Source organism: Sceloporus undulatus, chromosome 3 (genome assembly GCF_019175285.1).
Source record: "Sceloporus undulatus isolate JIND9_A2432 ecotype Alabama chromosome 3, SceUnd_v1.1, whole genome shotgun sequence".
In the NCBI taxonomy this organism is placed as follows: Eukaryota; Metazoa; Chordata; class Lepidosauria; order Squamata; family Phrynosomatidae; genus Sceloporus; species Sceloporus undulatus.
In genome coordinates, this window is record NC_056524.1 from 160,237,350 (window position 1) to 160,257,199 (window position 19,850).

Sequence of the window (19,850 nt, forward strand, 5' to 3'; positions counted from 1 at the left end):
GATTGGAAGGCCCTTGTCTTTCCTTCTGATGCTATCGTTCTAGAATGCCAGTTAGAGAATGAAAGAATCTTAGAGTTGGAAGAGATACCAAAAGCCACCTAGTTCATCTTCCTTCACATGTAACCTATGAGTGCAAGACTTCTCTGTTAGTGGAATCGATTGCACTCATAGGGTAACTGAAATGGGAGACACATCCTACAAATGTAGGATTCCCTATAAATCCACTCCCTCTCACGGAAATGGCTTCACATATTTGAACAGATTTCCTAATGACAATCCAGCAAATTTACTCTCCCCTACTCCACAACTTGGATAACGGTAAATAGACTCAAAAAACATGAAATGACATAACACTTGACCATCAGCCGAGTTTTCCTAGTGGAAAGAGATTTGGACAACAGAAGATGTTTTCATCTACACTGGCAGAGCCTACTTCTTTCCGGGTGATTTGAAGATCCTGGGTTCCCATCCACAAGGACTGTTTTCACTCAGTCCTCTCATATGAAACATTGAGGTTGGATTGGAAGGCACTCGTCTTCCTTCCAACACTATCATTCTAGAATGCCAGTTAGACAATGAAAGAATCTTAGAACTGGGAGAGATGCCAAGAGGCACCTTGTTTATTTTTCCTTCCATGGAGAAATATATGTGACCTAAATGACTTCTGAAGATTGTCCATCTAATCTCTGTGGAAAGACCACCAAAGGGGAAACACCAGCACCATCGAAGACAATTCATTCCATTGAAGAACAAGTCTTGTGCTATAGGTTAAATTTTTTCGCTTGTGGTAGGTGTGTTTCAAATTAAAATTACTTTCTCATCTGATGGGATATACCACTCAGGTCTAAAAATGAAGCATGTGACCTCTCAATTTGATGGCAACCTAAAAGTGGATGACACAGCCTACAAATGTAGGTCTCCCTATAAATCCACACCTTCTACTATGGAAATGGCTTCACATATTTTAAGAGATTTCCTATTCACATTCCAGAAAGTTTACCCTCCCTACTTCACAAACTGGGACACCAGCTGATAGACTCAAAACACATGAAAAAACATAACACCTGACCATCTCAAAGAATTTCTCTAATGGAAAGAGACTTAGGCAACAATGCTGTTTTTCTTCGAGAATGAACAAAATCGAGATCAAATCCAAAAGCAATATTAATCAATCCAATTAGATTAAACTCTTTTAAGCCAAATCAATATCATTTAGACACCACCCAGCCAATTTTCAGAAAGGTCCTGGAAACAGTATGGGATAGGTGAAAAAAACCCTGGAAAAGGGGGGAATCCTACTCGGACCACAGGCGACCAACACTATTCCAGCGACTGGTGGGGGTGAGTCGCTGTATTGCTTCGGAATGAAGCTGCTTGGGGGCGACGTGCCAATCCTGCCCTACCCACTCCCCCACCAGCCATGGCATGTTTAAACCACTGGTCTCCACCATTGGGAGGACAGCAAAAGGTCCATCCCACTCCACAGCCTCCAGCATGGATGGGAGTGGGATGGCCATAACACCTGCCCATCACAAAGAATTTACTAATGGAACGAGATCTTCAACAATAGAAGGTGTCACTCTAGATTGGTGGCGGAGCCACTTCTTTCTGGGTGATTTTAAGCAATCCTGGGCCCCCCATCCACAAGGACTGTTTTCACTCAGTCTCTTTACATGACACATCGTGGTTGGACTGGAAAGTCCTTTTCTTCCCTTCTGACACTATCATTCTAGAATGTTACTTAGACAATGAAAGAATCTTAGAATTGGAAGAGAGCCAAGAGGCACCTTGTTCATCATCTTCCATGGAGAAATTATGCACACCTAAAAGATTCCTGAAGATTGTTCATCCCTCCTCTGTGGAAAAACCTCCAAAGATGGAAACAACAGCACCGTTGAAGATGGTCGATTCAACTGACAAACAAGCTGATAGGTTAAAATGTTTGGCTTGTGGTGGATGTGCTGCAATTGAATTTGCTTCTGGTGTAATGGGATAGACCAACTCAGGGCTACCAGTGTAAACTGTAGCATGCGACTTCTCAGTCTGGGGACAACCTGAAAATAGAGGACACATCCTAGAACAGTAGGACGCCCTATAAAGCCACAACCTCATGGAAATGGGCTTCACATATGAAGAGATTTCCTATTGGACAATGCAGAATGTTTTACTATCTCCCCTACCACACATTCTGGGACCCCAAGAAATGAACTCAAAACCCATGAAAGACAATAACACCTTACCATCACCAAGAATTTTCCTAATGGAAAGAGATCATAAGCACACATACACACAGAGGAATGGAATCTTTGATGAAGAGAGAAGCGAAACTCTCCCACGTGTATGATCAGGGCTTCTGCATCACCTTAAGGAGTGGAAAAGCTTCCATTTTGGCTGCTTCAGGGGTTGCTGTCCTTAGAGCCCTAACATTGATCATAATGTCAATCAGCAAGGCTCAGGGGAAAGTAGAAAGCCCAGTGCCCCCAGCGTAGCATCAGTGACCTGAGAGAATAGTAGGGAGGCTGCTACATCTCTGCCCAGGTTGCCTAGAGACAACATTGGCCGGAAAGCAGTGGGTTGTCACCTACAAGGAGCTGAAGTAAATAAACCAATTCACATTGGAATTCTCCAGATGTGTGTTTTAGTTGTGTGCGCTTGCGCGATAATATTGTCTTTTTGCAGTTTTTAGCAATACTAGTCAAAAGACAGTGTGCAAGTATAACCATTCATTCACTCCTTTAAAAGATCTTTGGCGGGTTACAGACCGCCAAAAAACGTATGGAATACGTATTAGGGTTAGGAAGGGGCGGTGCTTCCGCACCCCCCTAACCTAGTACGTATTCCATACGTACAACATGGCGGCGCCCCTTCCACATGGGGGCCGCCATGTTTACGTAGCGGACGCATAGCGTCCAGACATGTCGCGGCGCCTATGATGTCTGATGCGCCAGCGGCGCCTACGACATCATAGAGGCGCTGCAAGAAGGAGCTCCATTTTGCTACAGCTCCCTCATGGAGCAAGCGGCGGTGGCGGCAGATAACCCGCCTTTGCCTAACATTTTTTTTGCCAGCCGGGAATGATGGTTTTCACTCAGTTTTTCTTCACATGACACCTCAGTGTAGGATTGGAAGGCCCTTGTTCACCCTTCCACACTATCATTCTTAAATGTCCATTTGACAATGAAAGAACTTAAAATTGGAAGATGCCAATAGCCACCTAGTTTCATCTTCCTTCCATAGAGAAATATATGCACCTAAATGGCTCCCGAAGATGTGTCCACCACACATCTGTGGAAAGACCTCCAAAGACGGAAACACCAGCAACCGTCGTAGACAATCTATTTCACTGACATACAATCTTTGTCCTGAGTAGGTCAAAATCTTTGGCATTGGGTGGATGTGTTTCAACTGAAATTGCTTCTGGTGTGATGGTATATACACAGCTCGGGGTCTACAAGTATAAAAATGAACCATGTGCCTTCTCATTTTGAATCAACCTGAAAGTGGAGGGTATGGCCTACAAATGTAGGACTCCCATAAATCCACACTCTCTCATGGAAATGGCTTCATATATTTAAAGATTTCCTATTGACAATCCAGCAGTTTTACTCTCTACTACCTCACAAACTGAGACAACCGGGAAATAGATTCAAACACTATAGAAGACTTAAAACACGGACCATTCAAAAGAATTCCTAATGGAAAGAGATCTTGGGACAACAGAAGATGTTTTCTTTGAGACTGGAGGATTTAAGGATCCTGAGTTCCCATCCACAAGGACTATTTCACTCAGTCTCTTCACATGACACATCGGGCTTGGATTGGAAGGCCTTTGTCTTCCCTTCTGACACTATCATTCTAATATGCCACTTATACAATGAAAGAATCTTAGAATGGCAAGAGATGCCAAGAGCACCTAGTTCATATTCTTTCACATGGAGAAATATATGGACCTAAATGACTCCTGTAGATTGTCCACTCCACCCTGAAAAAGACCTCCAAAGACGGAAACAACAGCAGTGTCGAAGACAAGCGATTCCACTAACAGAGAGGTCTTGCGCTCATAGGTTTAACATGTTTGGCATGTGCTGGATGTGTTACAAATTGAAGAATTGCTTCTGGCGTGATTTGATATACAGCTCTAGGTTTACCAGTGTAAAAATGAAGAATGTGTCTTCAAAATTTAGGGTAACCTGAAAATGGAGGACACATCCTACAATTTAGGACTCCCTAAAAATCGACACCCTCTCGACGTATTTTAAGAGATTTCCTACTGACAATCCAGCAAGTTTAGTCTCCCCAACTCCTCAAGCTGGGACATTGGGAAATAGATACCAACCACATGGAAAAGAAAATAAAACCTGACCATCACAAAGATTTCCTAATGGAAAGAGATCTTGGACAACAGAAGATGTTTTCATCTACAGAGCTACTCCTTTCCGGGTGATTTTAGGCGATCCGGGGGTTCTCAGCCACAAGGACTGATTTCACTCAGTCTCGTTCACATGACACATCGGGGTACTTGTCTTCCCTTCTGATGCTATCATTCTAGAATGCCAGTTTAGAGAATGAAAGAATCTTAGATGTTGGAAGAGATGCACATTAGGGCAGCCATAATTGTCCACTAAAACCCGGGACAAAATGTAGGACAAAATCTAGACCAAACTGTAAGACAACTGCAGGACAAAATTCAGCCCAAAATATAGAACATTTAAGAAAAATTGAAGACTTTAAATGTCCCATTTGTGGGCTGAATTTTGTCCTGCAGTTGTCCTACAGTTTGGTCGGATTTGTCCTACATTTGCCCCGGGTTTTAGGGGACAAATATGGCAACCCTACGACTAGTTCATCTCCTTCCATGGAGAAATATATGCACCTAATGGACTAGTGAAGATTGTCCACTCCACCTTTGTGGAAAGACCTCTGAAGTCAGAAACACCACTAAGTAATGACAATTCCACTGACTAACTGATAGGTTAAAATGTTTTGAATGTTGTGGATGTGTTTCCAATGGGATTTGTTTCTGGTGCAATGGGAATTCCAACTCGAGGTCTACCAGTGTAAAATGAAGGATATGACCTCTTAGTTTGCGGCAACCTGAAAATGGGGGACACATCCTACAAATGTAGGAGTCCCTATACGTCCACACCCTCTCATGGAAATGGCTTCACATATTTGAACAGATTTCCTAATGACAATCCAGCAAATTTACTCTCCCTACTCCACAAACTGGACAACTGTAAATAGGCTCAAAACACATGAAAAGACATAACACTGACCATCAGCAAGATTTTCCTAATGGAAAGATGCTTTGGACAACAGAAGATGTTCTAGACTGGCGGAGCCTACTCTCTTTCCAGGTGATTTAAGCGATCCTGGGTTCCCATCCACAAGAGACTGTTTTCACTCAGTCTCTTCATATGAAACACTGAGGTTGGATTGGAAGGCCCTTGTCTTCCCTTCCGACACTACATTCTAGAATGCCACTTATACAATGAAAGAATCTTAGAACTGGAAGAGATGCCAAGAGGCACCTTGTTCATCTTCCTCCATGGAGAAATATATGGACTAAATGACCCTGAAGATTGTCCATCTAATCTCTGTGGAAGACCACCAAAGATGGAAACACCAGCACCATAGAAGACAATTCATTCCATTGAAGAACAAGTCTTGTGCTGATAGGTTAAAAAAATTGTTCGCTTGTGGTAGGTTGTGTTTCAAATTAAAACTGCTTCTTGTGTGGATGGGATATACCAACTCAGGGTCACCAGAGTAAAAATGAAGCATGCAACCTTCCATTTGATACAACCTGAAAGTGGACACAGCCGACAAATGTAGGTCTCCCTATAAATCACACCCTCTCATGGAATGGCTTCACATATTTAAGAGATTTCCTAGTCACAATCCAGAAAGTTTACCCTCCCCTATCAACAAACTGGGACACCAGCTGATAGACTCAAACACATAAAAAACATAACACCTGACCATCACAAAGAATTTCCTAATGGAAAGAGATCTTAGGCAACAAAAGCTGTTTTTTCGAGACTGAACAAAATCGAGATCAAATCCAAAAGCAATATTAATCAATCCAATTAGAATTAAACTTCTTTTAAGCCAAATCAATATCATTTAGACACCACCCGAGCCAATTTCTAGAAAGGTCCCGGAAACAGTATGGGATAGGTGAAAAAACCTGGAAAAGGGGGGGAAATCCTACTCGGACCACAGGCTACCAACACATTCCAGCGACTGGTGGGTGAGTCGCTGTATTGCTCGGAATGAAGCTGCTTGGGGGCGACGTGCCAATTCCTGCCCTACCCACTCCCCCACCAGCCAGGGCATGTTTTAAACCACTGGTCTCCGCCATTGGAGGACAGCAAAGGTCCATCCCACTCCACAGCCTCCAGCATGGATGGAGTGGGATGGCCATAACACCTGCCCATCACAAAGAATTTACTAATGGAACAAGATCTTTGACAATAGTTCTTCTAGACTGGGCGTGCCTACTTCTTTCTGGTGATTTAAGCAATCCTGGGTCCCCATCCACAGGACTGTTTTTCACTCAGTCTCTTTACATGACACATCGTGGTTGGATTGGAAGGCCCTTGTCTTCCCTTCTGACACTATCATTCTAGAATGTTACTTAGACAATGAAAGAATCTTAGAGTTGGAAGAGATGGCCAAGATGCACCTTGTTCATATCCTTCCATGGAGAAATATATGCACCTAAAAGATTCCTGAAGATTGTTCACCCCTCTGTGGAAAAACCTCCAAAGATGGAAACAACGGCATCATTGAAGACAGTCGATGTCAACTGACAAACAAGCTAATAGGTTAAAATGTTTGGGCATGTGGTGGATGTGTTGCAAATTGAATTTGCTTCTGGTGTAATGGGATGGACCAACTCAGGGTCTACCAGTGTAAAACTGTAGCATGCGACTTCTCAGTCTGAGGCAACTGAAAATAGAGGACACATCCTAGAAAGTAGGGCTCCCTATAGATCCACACACCCTAATTTATATAGAGATTTCCTATTGACAATGCAGAATGTTTACTCCCTCTACTACACATACTGGGACCCTGAGAAATTGACCAAAATCCATGAAAAGATACATAACACCTTACCATCACCAAGAATTTCCTAATGGAAAGAGATCATAAGCACACATACACACAGAGGAATGGGAATCTTGATGAAGAGGGAAGCGAAACTCTCCCCCTGTATGATCAGGGCTTCTTCTGCATCACCAAAGGAGTGGAAAAGCTCCATTTTGGCTGCTTCAGGGTTGCTGTCCTTAGAGCCCTAACATTGATCATAATGTCAATCAGCAGGCTCAGGGGAAAGTAGAAAGCCCAGTGCCCCCAGCGTAGCATCAGTGAGCCTGAGAGAATAGTAGGGGAGGCTGCTACATCTCTGCCCAGGTGCCTAAGGGACACAATTGGCCTGGCAGCAGTGGGATGTCGCCCAGAAGGATCTCAAGTAAATAAGCAATCACATTGGGGAGTCTCCAGATTGTGTGTTTGTGTGGTGTGCGTGCGCACAATCTTGTCTTTTTTTGCAGTTTTTAGCAATACTAGTCAAAAGACAGTGTGCAAGTATACCATTCATTCATTCCTTTAAAAGATCTTTGCCTGCCTTTTTTTGCCAGCTGGGAAAGATTTTTTTTTTTTTCAAAGATACTTTTAACATGTTATTATCTGCAGGGAGGCTTATGGGAGATTGCTTATTTTTTTTACTTTTTGATTTTAATAATAATTTATACTGTTAATCTATTGTTTTAATGAGAGTATTTTAAACTGTGTTTTATATTTTTATTGTTTTAACCAATTATTCTGGTGTGTCCAAAATTTGCATGCAGTACTCCAAATGACCAACATAATGTATAATGACTCAGGAACAAATTTCCCAAACAATTAGGGAGCATCAACTTGGAAAACTGAAATAACAAAAGCAAAATCAGTTTTTGCAAAAACAGACAAAAACGTGAAGCAAAACGAGCAGTTCTTTTTTCATTTAGAAAAACTGCAAACTATTTTAAAAAACAGAGCTACAATCGATTCAAAATGTAAATGACCACTCCTGGTAAAAAAAGGTGATCCAAGGACATTGGCTAGGTTGAAGGCCCTAAGAACAACCTAGAAGATGGGTTATACAGCCCAGGGTATATGTAACCAACCTGGCCATTAAGGAGGAAAAGTCAGACTGCTCTGGACACTGCGTGTTACCCCAATTTGGACCAACCTGTGTCATAGAACTTGGAGAAGTTAGAAGTTTTGAAGCTCTAGCTCCCAGGTTAGGGAGTCTGCCTACTTACCAACATCCCAGTTTTGGCAGTGGCAATCTCAATTAATCCTTTCTCATTCCACTTTTTTCAGTTGCTTTTAAAATGTTTATGCTCTCCTCCTCCTTCTTTGCCCCTTTCTCTCAGCCATTTCCATTGCGGCAACTGAGGCTGCATCTGGCACTGCAGAAAATAATCCAGGTTGACACTACTCGGACAACTTGAAGGCACACAATATCAGCAACACTGTAAGATACAGACAATAACTGAGCAGGAAACACATAGTAAAAGACGTAAAAGGATTATTTTTAATAGAATTTTTTAAAACAAAAATTATACTTGCACAAGAACTGGGAAATGATGTTTTTTGGACTTCAAATCCCAGAATCACTCAGCCACCATGAACTAGTGAATATTTCAATGTGGTTTTTTAAAAGAACGGGGGACACTAGTGTATATTGACGAACCAGATACATTTTCCAACAGCTCTATTTTTAGAAAGAGAGAGCCTGACTTGTTTGAAGATGCGTGTAGGCAGTGTTACTCATAGAAGTGAATGTGACCAGTGCTGGCTCCATACAGTTATCAGACAAGGGAAATTGGAAGTATAATCCAACGGCAATCCAAACGCATCATGGGGGTTTAACGTTATGCGTGATAGACTAACACACGCAAATTTGGGTAATGGGAAGTCAGTCTGAACGCAATCAGGGGGTTTCACGTCATTGTGTGATAGATTACCACATGTAAATCGGCAATGGCATGCTATTTTCGGGCATGGGAAGCCAGTTCGAATGCAATTCATTCACGTAAATTCACTGAACTAGTGAATTCACGTAAAGGCGTTCTGACCCCACTTTCTTTCATTTGAAATAAGAGAAATTCTTCACATGTGATAAAGTCCCAAGTCATCATTTTCAGTCCCGGGTCAGTTTCCTGGAAAGAACGATTGTAGCCATTCACAAATAAGAATACTAGCCTTTGGCAAATTGAGAGGGAGAATGCCAGTCGTCCCACATATCCAGTACTCAAGCAGCACTGCTGTAAAGTGTATTTCAAAACAAAGGCCAGGCAGGCAAGTATAAATCTCTCTGAAGACAACCTCAAGTGCTTTTTTTCCAGAAAGGAAGGAAGGAAAAAGGTGGTTGCTAGCAAGGGCCCTGACACTGTTCCTTTCCTAGACTGCTGGAATTGGCAGGTTTCCAGCAGCGCCTTGAAATATCTAGGCGCTTGCCTGTGGCCAGGAGGAGGAGCTGGTTATTCAGCATCCGAAGGAAGAGTGAGCAAGTGGACTGAGGCAGCGTCACTCAGGTTCTTACTACCTGCTTTGCTCTAATCTGAGACGCACCAGACCATGTGGGAAAAAGTTACCACAGCCACCTGAGGTGTGTGAGCTAAGGAAAACCTTGGATATTATCACTTTCATTGCCAACCCCAGATGTGACAGCGCCAGAGAACCGGCACAAAGAAAGAAACAGCAGCTTAAGAAGTGCAGAGAAGGAGCATGGTGGAATATCAGGTGGCAGGATGGGACTGAGACCAGAACTAGCATGCCAGGACAGTGCCATTTTTATATTCTTCTGGGCTCATGTCGTGGTAAGTAGCAATACTTGTAATTTCGCACAGAGTCTGAATTTTGTCTGGGGAGAGGATGCGAGTGGAATTTCTCTTTCTTCCCTGGAGCCAACTCAAAGAGACCTTGGGTTTTGACAGTGGGGGTTTGGAGGGGGTGTGTCAGGTGAGATCTGTAATGTCCTGTGCTAGTAAACATCACTCTCTTTTCATCATCCTAATCTCTCTATTCATGGAGAATGCCATTGGGTAACACACATGTGCATGAGAAAGTTATTTTTCTTGAACCTACAACTCATAAAATTCCTCAATATGGCCATGGGCTGATGTCTACTAAATGGTTCCCTCCACCACCACATTTGCCACCTTCAATGCCCCCCCCCCCCCCTTATGTATTGGGGAGGAATGTAACATGCCAGTTTTTGATTCTTAATGCAATGTTTATGCCACTGGTTGATTCATTATAGTTTTATATGATATTTTTTGCATATTCTTGAAACAAACTATTGGTTGTAAAATGCTCAGATCTCTGTGGGCACAGATTGTTTGTGTTGTATGGCTTCAAGTCATTTCTGACTTATGACGACCTAAGGCAAACCTATCATGGAGTTTTCTTGCCAAGTTTTGTTCAGAGGAGATTTGTCATTGCCTTCTCCTGGATGTTGAGAGCATTGTGACTTGCCAAGGGTGGGTTTCATGGCCCAGTTGGGATTTGAACCTGGGCTCTGGTCATAGTTCCACCTCAAAACCACTATTTCATGCTGTCATTGTAAATCCTAATAATTTCTGTGTGTGTTTGAATGATTTTGATGGTAGGAAAAAAAGGACTCCTCATACGTGTGAGAAACAGGAATCTGAGCAGATGATGATTGTATTTATTAATGGCATCAATGTACATGGTATTTGCAAAATAAAACAAAAGACAGCCAGCTGTGCCAAACACGTATGATATAAGGTGTGGGGTTGGAGGGGCAGGTAAGAAAGGAATTCTACACATATAAAACAAATACAATTCAATTGTAAAATGAATTATCCAGAAAACACTGACAAACCAGTGCAATATAATAAAGACAAACTGACAAAACACATATGATCAAACTCAAGTGATAAACAATATTAAATTAAAATTTAAAAACTTTGGAGAATAAGGAGGTTTTCAACTGAGGTTTAAAAACAATGAGGGAAGGCGCAATCCACTAATATCAAGGAGGCAATTCCAGGGATACGGAAAAGCTGCACTGGTGATATCCTCTCTTTCTGCTGCTACTACTGGCCATGTATCTTGGCATCATCCTTTGCACCTGCTCACCCAGCTGTAACACCCACATGTTTCACCCAGATGCCACAATGACAGGGAAGCCTAAGCAGACCTCTTTCTACAGTGATGCATCTCACATGCTCTGATCTCGGGATTGCTGCAGTCAGAGCCTTCATTAGAATGGGAGGTGCTGAACATTGGTGGTTTCCCTCATCCTCAGCCAGCGCATAGGCGATGCTGCCCAGGGATGTTGGCAGCATATCAAGTTAGAGAAGGCTGGAAAAAGAGACATTGGAATTCAGCAGCACCAATCTTTGCTGGCTTTTAATCAACTGCATTCATATTTTTGTTTTCATATGTAAAGTCAGCCTGGGAACATATGGGGAAAGAGGTTTTATTACTTATAAGAAAATAAAATAGACCTGTATAGGTTATTTCATATTCTAATGCAATTCATACTTTCTCCTTGACGCATATTTTGTTCCTGCTGACGTGGGAATAGCCATCATCTACTGGACTTTCCCCTCCCCATTTCCCTAAATCTCCAAATTACTGCTGTTATCTGGCATTAAGTTACGCAGGATCTGGAATGACCAAAAATAAAAGGAGGAGAGTGTTTGGTGAACTGTGAACATATAAATCAATTTTAGGTAGGAATTGTAGTAGGAATACACAACCCCGCACATAAATCTCTCTGTGTCTATTGCTTCAAGTTGCCTATTGAACTTTTGGTGACCTCATGAATTTCATAGGGTTTTGTTAGCAAGGTAGGCTCAGAAGTGGTTTTGCCAGTTCCTTCCTTTGAAATATAGGCGTGTTATAAACAGGCCCATAGAGGCGCCATCGTCATGTGTGAGGGGCGCACTTTTTAGGCACCCCTCGCATGTGACAAGGTTGTCAAAATGGCGGCGCCCTATACAGATGGGCACCGCCATTTTGACTGACGGACGGCAGCATCCGCATATCACAGCACAGTTGTGACGCCGCAAGGGTGCCATTGGCCTTGCGGTGTCATAACCGCGCTGCAGAAGAAAGCTGCCTTTTTGCAGGTTCTTTTTGCTGTGCGGAGGAGCGCGTGGTTTTTCCGTATGGCTCCTTCGCGCAGCAAACAAGGGTGGCGGCAGACCACCCTTTTGGGTGGTTGTAACGCGCCATAGCCTGGTATTCATTGATGGTCTCTTTCCAAATGCTAATCATTCAGGGCTGACCTTGCTTTGCTTCTAAACTGAGACACTATATGGTATTTTAGGATATTTATGTTGCTTCTTACATTTGATTATATTTCACCTATATAACTCTGAAGCCACAGCAGTTTGCGACATTAGATTATCCTAAGAAGAGTGTGTGGCCTTTTCTTTTGAGACTGACTGAAATCCATACCTTTGGTTTTGCACTATCTGACCTTAATTGTTGGCGATATGATAATGGATTGAGATAGTATCTGAAAGAGTAAAATCCAGTTGATTCACCGAGGCCAAATTTCTGCAATCCGTCCTGCGTTTCCTTATTTTTAAAATGGGAGGTATTGATGATGGTCTCTAATTATGAAATGGGGGTTAAGTATTACAAATCTACAGTGAAAGGAGAGACTGCAACCTTAAAGACCTCATCTAGGAAGCAAATTACTATTGGAATCAGTTTACCTCTGCGTAAATTACTTTGGATCAGGGTTGTACATGTTTAGGCTATGTGTTTCAGTTGTCTTTCCTAGCTCTGGAGTATCTGAGGAAAATAACCTTTGCTGCTTATAAGGTGTCAGCAACTTAGTTTATATCTGTTGATTACTTATATTCTTTAGGTGTAGGCTCTTGATTGTGTATAATTACCTTTGTTGGTTTGGATTGTTTTTAAACAAGCAAGATGTATTTAACTTGAGATGTTTTTTTTAAAATTACCTTTCAATCTGCCTTAGGGACGATTGCAGAATATTTTAAACATACCTGTTTCTTCCTTTTATTAGTACCAATGAGGGGACATCAGTTGGTGGCTAGACGGTGCCATTTGAATGGAAGATGTCATTGTATTATGATGCTGACAGTGAAATACATGAAATGCTTCCTTTTGATCCAGTTATTTTATATTGAAGCATTTTGCCTTGTTTTCTCTTAATAGTGTGAATAACTGAGTGCCTAGAGTAGCGATTCTCAGACTTTTAACCTTGAAACTCTTCTTTAAATCTACATGCAGGCATTGCTCCCCCATGTGGTATATGTATAAAAATATTTGTTTCTTTGATGTGCATATTTGGTTCATATATTATGTATATTCATATTTTATAACTTTTATAAGGAGATAGCTCCCTCCCCAGACAGTAGCCTCCAGCCTCCTTGCCTTTCCTTTCCCTCCAGGTCAGAAAAGATTTGAGGGGAGCAGTGGGGAATCAGGTCTCAAGTCTTGTGCCCCCTCTGGAGGTCCTACCCACAGTCTGAGGACCACTGTGTTAGGGGTATATCTAGATAACAGACTTAAAACTGACCATGGATCTGAAACTGGGTTGAAAAATATTTCTCTTTTCATGGCATGTAAGCATGCATTTCTTTGGTCTCTGTGGTCACCCAATCTGAACTGTGAGTGTTTGGGAGATCAATGTGCCTTCGAGTCTTCTGACTTATGGTGACTGTAAGGCGATCCTATTTTGGGGTTTTCTTGGTAGGATTGTTCAGAGGTTTTGGCCATTGCTTTCCCTTGAGGCTGAGAGAGTGTGGCAAGCTGCTGCAAACCAATTTTACTGCTACAGAACCAAATGTAGGATGAGGTTAAACCATAACCTAGAAATTGTCCTTTTTGGACACAAGGCTATGCTGACTAGGGGATTCTGGGAGACCTAATTGAAAAAGTTTCTTTTCCAAGCTGCTGTATGAAACACACAAGCAACCTATTTCAGTGCACTTTTATTTTAAAGGAGATAATGGATTTTCTTTTCTTTTTCTTCAAAATGTTAAGTTTAAAACAGAAATAAAATCCACACACATAAGATAAACAAAAATTCTCGAGACTGAATAGACAATCCTAATCTCTAAGGAGTCCTGCGACTGTAGTTCCATAAGAGGAATTTGGTGACTCTGGGAAAGTAATACTAGTGCCAGTTTTCCATGTTACATCTTTGCATTGATGATAAGAATAAAAGTGGCCCTGCTAATTCTAGTACCAATGGCAGTACCATATCCGTTTATTCTGTAGTAGCTCATCTTATTTTCTCTGCTTAAAAAGCTAAGAAGGTAATTTGTTCTTTAGACAAAGAGATATGCCGCTAAAATAATAATTGTTCTCTAATCTATAAGCAGCAGCTTGAATGAACTTCACCAGCTGTAAGAAGAGTTTCTGTTTAATGTTACTAGTTTTTGCTAGACACTGAAAAGATCCAGGGTATTGCTTATATATACAAGTGTCACAAAATATGTGTGGTACACTTTTTTATGTAGAGATTCACATTTATGCATAATTGTTGGAATTTAAATTGCACAGAAGGCAAATCAACAGTTAATCAGTTACTTGATTGTCAGGGCCACAAAATCCCACACATGCAAATCTCTGCAACAAGAAAAAACAACAACGTTGTTTGCCACTCTCCATCAATCTTTCCTCCTGGGTATCTATGTACTTCCTCAGATCATGACCATCTGGCAACCATGGCATGAAGCAGGAGGAGGGTCCAACACTCTGTAATGAGGAGGAGACCCAATGTATTTCGCTGCTACAACCACTTCCCTTTTGCTGCCCCACCTATCTTCCCACCCCTACAACCTCCCACCACTATGCTTCCCAGGTTGATGAAGCGGGATAGATGCAGATGGCCATCAAGCCTGAAGAAAGAAGAGCCTGTTTTGTAAGCTTTTAAATAGTCAAAGTTGTGGCATCCAGAGCAGCCCAGATAAGTCAATGATGGCAGCCTACATGAGTATATACGATGTACTGTATTATTTTAACATTGTACGCCTCTTGATTGTTTTAACAAAAACGCGGTATATAAATAAATGTTTTATTTATTTTATTATTATTTTTACTATTTAGCCATTTAAAGATTCCATCCTCCTCTCTGCATAACATTTCTAATTATTGTACATGCTTTTTACATGTGTATGTAATATGTGAGATGCAGCTAGATCTACTCAGAGGATTTAACTATAAGAGATAAAGCAGGTTAGGATTAAGACATGGCCCTGCTTATGAACAAAGTTGAAAGGCCCTGTAGACATGTTGTTTGTTGTTGCTGGTGTGCCTTCAAGTCATTTCCAACTGATGGTGATCCTAAGGAGAACCTATTGTGGGTTTTCTTCTTAGCAAATTTATTCACAGGGGGTTTGACCTTGCTCTCCTTTGAGCCTGAGAGACTGTGACTTTGCCCCAAATTTTAGTCCCTAGTAGATTTCAAACTCTAGTCTCCAGGGTCCTGGTCCAACAGCCAAACCACTCCACTATGCTTACTCCTGAAAAAGTGTATTATGCCAGGAGACAGGTTATGCCATGGGTATCATGTATTTGAAGTCCCTTATAATCTACGGCCCTGATCTTGGATGCTAAGCAGATTCAGCCTTGGTTAGTACATGGATGGGAGACTGCCAACAATACCAGATGCTGTAGGCCAGTGATGGCGAACCTATGGCACGCATGCCAGAGGTGGCACTCAGATCCCTCTCTGTGGGCACACATGCTGTCGCCCTAGCACAGAGTTTGCCAGAGTTTCTTACTAGAAAGTCAGAGGGACGTGGCACTTTGCAATAAATAAGTGGGGTCTGGGTTGCAGTTTGGGCACTCGATCTGGAAAAGGTTCTCCATCACTGCTGTAGGCTATTCTTCAGAGAAAGAAACTGGCATAGCCACCTCTGAGTATTCCTTGCATATGAAAACCCCATGAAATTGACGAGGTCACCATAAGTCAACAGGTGACTTGAAGGCGCATACATACACAGCGAAAGATGCTGAAATAAAACTTGCACTGGGAAGAGGATTCTGAGTGTGAAAGAACAGTATCTCTAGCAAAATGTCCTATCAATATTTTACTAATCCCCACTTTAATAATCCTTGCAAAACTAAAGTAGGGATGATTATTTATTAGGAATAGGGAATGCCCCTAGTAAACTGGGGTATATCATATGCAAACAACAGTTTCCAGAGGTCTTTAGAGGAAGTGACAGCAGAAACTGGAGTAAAACAGATAGACACCTATAGTGTGTTAAACAGTTGTTATGATGAAGCAAATGACTGAGTAAATGAAATGATTCATTTTCTTTACAAAAATGTAACATATCACTACACGTTAGTAGCATTTTAATAAGAGTGGGATGCAGTAGAAATACAAGGCTGGTGGGTGGGACTGCATCAGTGGAACAAACGGAAAAAACCCTTGCACCTTAAACCAACTGTTGAATGTTTTCTAATAACAGTCACTGTCTCTGAACCATGTTGCTAATAGCTGTAAAGTGATCATATTTTATTTAAGTCAATTGGTTGCTAATGCTTCCTGATGTTTTTCAGCGTGTGCTTGTTTCTGGAAGTGTTATTGTTTAAAGAGCCCATTAAAGCTGGAAAAATACTGAAAATCAGGAAATGCCTCCTTCTAGCCAGAGTGACATTAAGACCAGAGTTCTGCAAAGTGAGAAAGGAAATGAAATTAGCTTGTATTTGAAATATGGCTAACATGAAAAGGTCATTGATTGCCTGAATGGTGAGAAAATGGAGCTGTATTTGCTTCTTTTTGGTCAGACATACCAGATTATGACACAATTATGCATCATATACATTGCAACATTTTTCTGTTGATAACATGAGATTAATATGTCTAACTCGCAGGAGTTAAGTTGTCCAGCAGTTTTCTAGCCACCAGTTCTATAGAAAACTAGCCCATGCCAGTAGTGTGGAAAACAGCCTTAACAAGGACAGAATCACCCCTGGGTTGGAATCTCCCCCTGTACACATGCCCTACCTCTGCCACATTATGTGCATCAGAGAATTTCACCAGGTATAGGAATATTAGAAGGGTCTTGATGCTATACATATCTTCAGCCTGAGTTGTGGCTCTGTAGACAAGGCACTTACCTGATTCTAAGGCAGGAACACTGCTATGGAGGAGCCACAGATCTTTCTAGACCAGGAAACATGTGCATTCTTTAATTCTGAATGTGTTCTGCTTCGATTGGTAATGTGTATGCATGTTTCCCAGTTAGACTCCTTGTCTCAGGGAGAGAAGAAAAGGAAATGAATCACATCTATGGCATAACTTGATGCCCAATATCTCAGACTCTGTAAATGTGCCCACTCCCCCACCACCCACAGCTCCTGCCCACCCAGCCACTTGAGGCTCATACATGAAACAAGAGGAAAATATATTTGTGAGGATCATGACAGCATCAAATGCCACGCAATATATATGTCTTCTTGGTCTGTGTATACTCATATCTGAAAAATCAGAAGTACACATTGTGGTCATACCTTTCGAAAGTCAACCAAAACAAAATTAATCAGACTTTCTTTATCAGACAAAGATGGTAAAAAAAAATCATGCCAGGAAAGAGAAGTGCTATTGTTCGAGTCACAGGTTTCCATCTTGCTTCCTTGAGATGTTCTAGAGAGAGGATCTATGAAGACAGAAATTTCAAGCCCTGCCTCCTTTCAAAAATGGCACTTTGGTGTCTAGGATGAAAAGCAATAAAAGAAGGCAATAACAGTTGCACCCACAACGTGTTTCCCTTTCAGATCTTGGTCTGTTTCTGTCTGTTGTGAGGCTCTGTCCACTGCATGTGTGTATCAGCCTCTGTCATTATGTCACATATCTTGTTCTGGAAAGTGAACTCAAGACTGCGATTGGAAAGGGCAGGTTTAACTGTTAAGGACTGGAGTCACTGATCAGGGAACACTTTTAGATCTGATACCATATATATGTGCATTTGTCTTCAAATCAGCTTATGATGCCCCCCTGATTTTCTTAAGCAAGGAATACTCAGAGATGTTTTTGCCAGTTCCTTCCTCTGAAGAATAGCCTATAGCACCTGTTGTTTGTTGGTAGTCTCTCAATAAAGTAATAATCAGAGCTGATCCTGCTATCCTTCCAACATCAGATGAGATCTGGTGCCTTTAGAGTATTCAGGCCTCATCAAACACTCCAACATTTCACAGATGAAAACTGGGACACATTTGAATGAGCCACATCAGTGTGGTCAAACAGGTGTACCCAGGGAACAAAAGGCAAAGGTTATTAATGAAGAAGATGATACAAAAATCTGTTTTAAACAGAGAAACTCTGGAATGTATGTACTGAGCTTAGAGAGGGCAAGATTATCCCCGCTCATCTCTTCTTTCCCTATAACTGTAGGGGTGCCTCAAAAATTACTACAGTGGGATTTCGGTATCCGTTGACTTGCTGTCTGCAGATTTGAGCATCTGCAGATGGCAAGCTTGTGTTGTCCCTAATGGCAGCATGTACACATAGTCACACTGCCATTAGGAACAGCCTCTGTTGTCCCCAGTTGTGACACATGCATGCAGCCACACTGCCATTAGGGACAACAGGACTTTACCTGAGGTCCTGTTGTCCCTAATAGTGGCACAACCATGTGCATGTGCTGCCACTGGGGGCAACATCACTTGAGGATCTGCAGATTTTGGTATCCACGGGGTGGTGGTGGTGGTCCAGAATGGATCCCCCATAGATACCGACATCCCAATGTATTGGGTCCTTTTCTCGTTATATATGCTTCTCCTTGGATTTCTTATTTCAGAAGTGGGTTTCCAATGTTGCATCAACACAGATGACATTCAGATCTTACAGAGCTTTGATTCAAATAATTCATGCCTGGATTACTGTAATAGCCTACTGGCAGGTTTGCCTCCTTGATATCTTATTCCTCTTGTTTTAATCCTGAACAGTACTGTTCGGGTTCTTTTAAAATCTCCCTTAATACTAACATACCTCTTCTCCTCATAGATCCCTCCATTGGCTACAAATTCAGGCCAGGGCTCATTACAAGCTTGTGATCCTAGTATTTAAGACCCTGAGCTTTAACTTCACTCAGTATCTGGCAGCTTGGCTAGCATGGTGTGTACTATCTAGGGATTTATGATCTACAGGCAAAGGATTATTGGCTGTTCCACCAATGTATATGGCTCTGTCAAGGCTGTGAGCCTTTCAAGATCGGGCCTCTCCTTTGTGGAACAGTCTTCCTTTGTACATCCGCCTGGAGAACAATCTTGTCCATTTTTGTAAAGAGTTGAAGATCTACTTCTTTGTTACACTGGATTAATCTGCTGAGTGTGCCTAAGGTTGCTGAGATGGCTAACAACTGGTGGGCAAGTGAGGATTTTATTTTTAGTGTTGTGTTTTATTGCTATGTTTTTGATTATATAAGTCTAATGTTCCACCATTTGGTGAAAAGGTCATTATAAATACACATTATTATCGTTATTCTCTCTCCTGCTGAGTTTTGAACTTTGAACTAAGTTTGCAGCAAATGAAGTAAGCTGTGGATGAAGAAAGAAAGGGGAGGGAAAAGAGAGAGAAACTGGGACAGTTAAAAGACAGCGGACAAAATGGAAGAGCAGAGAATTAAGAGGGTTCTCCCTGCCAAATCAGGGCAGATGGAGTGCAATAATACTAGTGGTGCCCCCAACTTCTGAGCTTTCCTCAATGGGGAAATTTTAAACTCTTCATTTAACAATTTTTGTGTGTTAGGTGTAGGTAAGGATTGTCATTAAAGGGTGGCATATACAGTACTTCTTTACAACAATATCCAAAATACATACTTTGG